Source organism: Arachis stenosperma, chromosome 4, assembly GCF_014773155.1.
Source record: "Arachis stenosperma cultivar V10309 chromosome 4, arast.V10309.gnm1.PFL2, whole genome shotgun sequence".
Lineage (NCBI taxonomy): Eukaryota > Viridiplantae > Streptophyta > Magnoliopsida > Fabales > Fabaceae > Arachis > Arachis stenosperma.
In genome coordinates this window covers 139,672,628-139,675,996 of record NC_080380.1, presented here as the reverse complement: position 1 = coordinate 139,675,996, position 3,369 = coordinate 139,672,628, and the positions used below count along the sequence as shown (strand labels likewise).

Sequence of the window (3,369 nt, the reverse complement as noted above, 5' to 3'; positions counted from 1 at the left end):
AGCCCAAAAACCCAACACTTTTAACTGCTAATCCAATTACAATGTCGTTCTTCTTTTAGCTTCTAATTCAATTTCACACTCAAAGTCTAAGCACTTTGAGATTGATTTATATTTTGTGAGAGATTATATAAAGAAAAAAAGTGATTCAAGTTAGTCATGTGTCCATCTCAGTTCAAATTGCTGATACATTTACCAAAGTATTACTTTCATCTACATTTCTTGGTTTAAGGGACAAACTTAAGGTAAAAAATCTTAAAGATTCAGTACACTTGAATTTGGAGAAGAATGATAGAAAGAATAAAAAAGGGAGAAGTTAGTTATGCACAACTATTAGATAATTAGTATTGCTGTTAGTCTCTGTTGACTCAACAAAGTTAGTTACACACTCTCAAATTTTTTATTCTATGTCTATAAATAGTTATAAGAGAAGTCTTGTAAGTCTTATTCTTAATACTCTATGTAACACCCTACCACACTAAGCTTTACGCTTAAGCCGTAAAACAGAGGTGGTGTGGTATTACAACCTCTAAAATAAAATGAGTACACATAATAGCAGAAGAATTATAATATACTAGGAGCTTGGAAGAATAGAGGAAATAAAAATCGCGAATATAAAAGCGCAACGCTCGAGAAATGAGTTAACTTGCATGCTAAGAAAGCCACAGCTGTCAAGTGTAAAGTAACCCAAAATAGGAACAGAGAGTCAAAGACACAAAATAACGAGCTCCTGACTCAGTCTGCGAAGTCAAGACTAGCCGGAGAACATACACACATATATACATATATAAACATATCCAAAACCCAAATGTACATAAACAAAATCCTGCCTCTCCATACACCTCTAGGAGGATCAAAAAGAATAAGTTATGTGGAGAGAAAGCTAAGTACGTAAATATACATCATAGCATAACAAAATAACCCAGTAACCACTCCGCTTCAAGAGTCCAGACGCCTAACGAGATGCCTCTCGACCTGCATCTGAAAAACAACAACATAGTATGGAATGAGAACCGGAGGTTCTCAGTATGGTAAAGGTGCCACACACATAATATATAAGGTCATGGGAATGCCAGAGGCAATCCTAGAACGCCGACACTCAGATTGTAGAGCTTAAAGTATTAAACAGAAGCCATAAAAGGTGGTTTACTAAGGATATTTAAACCTAACTTAACTTAACCTTAAATCTAAATTCCCATTCTGCCATATCTCCTTACCTCCAACTCCATCATGCATTTTCACAGACAACTAAACAGACAAAGGCAAGCACAAGAAGGTTACAAGTACTGCAGATAACAAATATACATTTAACAATGGCAAGTACATTTAGGCACACCCAGTTAATACACACGCAAGTAATTCAAGTAATATGCATATGATGCATGCCTGTCCTATGGCTGATGAGGCTCATCTGTCGGTTATCCAGCCAACCCAACAAGTCTGAATTGTCCTTAGACTGTCCCCCGACGTGCATCCCCAAGAGTCTATGCATAGCTTTATCTCAAATAATCAATATTGCTCAATGGGGGTAACATTCCCGGGAATTTATATAGTTCCCGGTCACACTTACGTCGTAGGGTCAATAGAGTATCGAGTTTTCAACCTGGTACACATGGTGGCAAGCCACGGCATTTGATCCAGGTAATCTCGTATCTCAGATTATTCAAATTCATAAGCCATATAAATAATTCAATTATAATTCATCAACATTCACATTATTCTCAATTACATCTCATTCATCATCATACATCAAACATATTCAATCCGTATCCTTCATCGTCACATCTCCCATTCCATCCATCAATAGTTCCAATTCAAAACATAATTTATCCTTTTCTAAATGAATTAAACTTCAAACTTAAAACATACTCATTTTCTTAATAACGTAAAATCAAATCATATACCCCTTAAGTCTAATTCTCTTTTAAATAATCATATAAACAAAATCTCTAACTTTTATAAAATTTCAGCAGCATCTCCTCTAAAACTCGGACTTTGCCACCCTTTTCGGGTCCAAACCTGCTTTCTTTTCAATTCAACATACCCTTCCTCATCATCATAACAGTCACCACAATAAATCTACCTTAGATCAACAATTATACTCATACAATATTCAAATCCAACAACCAAAATTCAACTAAGGATCATAATTCACTAATCCTAGGCTTCTAGCACAAAATACCTCATTATCACAACAACCTCCACAATAGTTATACCTCAAATCAATAATTCACCAGATCATTAGTTAATCAACAAGCACCAAACCAACCATGTTCATCAACAATAACATTCAACCATAATTCTCTCCAAATTAATATAATAACATTCACCATCCAAAATTAATAACTAATTATCCAATAAACTTCAACCAAATATATTCATCGACAAATTACTAAACATTAAACATACACCTGCATTCCAACTTATCCTATGGTCGTCTAGCCTAAGTTTTCACAGAACATTATATATTAAATGCAAGAAACCTAAATCATACCTTGGCCGATTTCCACGTAACGACCAAAGCAAATTATTTAAAACCAAGGCAGCCCCTTCAAAATTCAACTAATCAGCTTCCTCCAAGTTCCAATATTCACAATTTCAAGCTCCAATTATTTATTCACAACCTAATACATATTCATAACATATATATGTCCAATTTAATACTCAAAGCTCGAATTTAAAGAAAATAAAATGGAATTATCGTATCCTCACCTTACCCAAGCTTCACATAAGCAAGAATGAACGTTTTTCTCAAGCTAATTAGATCCTAAAACATCAAAAATCAAAGAAATTCAACATCTCTTCCAATTATTTGAAAATTGGGGGAAAAGAGTGGCTGGAAGTGATTAATGGCTTACCAAAGAAATTGTTCCGGTAGAAATGTAGAGCTCGACGCAGTGAACGCGTGGCCGCAAACGGTGCGGCGATCGGAGCTCGGACGGAGAAGTTACAGGAGCGGGAACTCACCGTAACCCTTACGGGAATGTTTTCCCTTCTTTTCCTCCCCTAGAGCGCTGCTGCCTCTGCTGCGTTTTATGAAGGAAATGGGCTTCAAGCTCATTTAATATGTTGGTCCGGTTGGACCGATGGCCTGATTTGGGTCCGGTTCGATCCGTTCGGTCCAATCTTAGACCGATTTCTTTGAAATTGGTGTCAAAATTCTCGTTTCGATGAGTTCTATCCTAATTTAATATAATATTTACATTTCTAATCTTTCTTATTAAAAATTAATTTATTGACTAATTATCTACTAATTTAACCGGAGTTTACACTCTAGCTATTATCTTTCTCTTTTTCTCTCTTTTTTGAATTTTTGCTCTTTTACTCACTAGTCTCTAGTACTTTTTATTCATGACTTGACTAGACCCAACA

At 35.4% G+C, this 3,369-nt stretch overlaps 1 long non-coding RNA gene across 1 annotated transcript; it reads right to left on the bottom strand.

Moving 5' to 3' along the window:
* Positions 1-611: 611 nt before the first annotated feature.
* Positions 612-3,021, bottom strand: LOC130976717 (uncharacterized). The gene is made up of 4 exons (XR_009084740.1): positions 2,856-3,021; positions 2,710-2,764; positions 2,492-2,621; positions 612-978 (listed from the first exon to the last, which is right to left on the bottom strand). It is a non-coding gene; the product is annotated as an uncharacterized LOC130976717 (long non-coding RNA).
* Between the last annotated feature and the right edge of the window lie 348 nt (positions 3,022-3,369).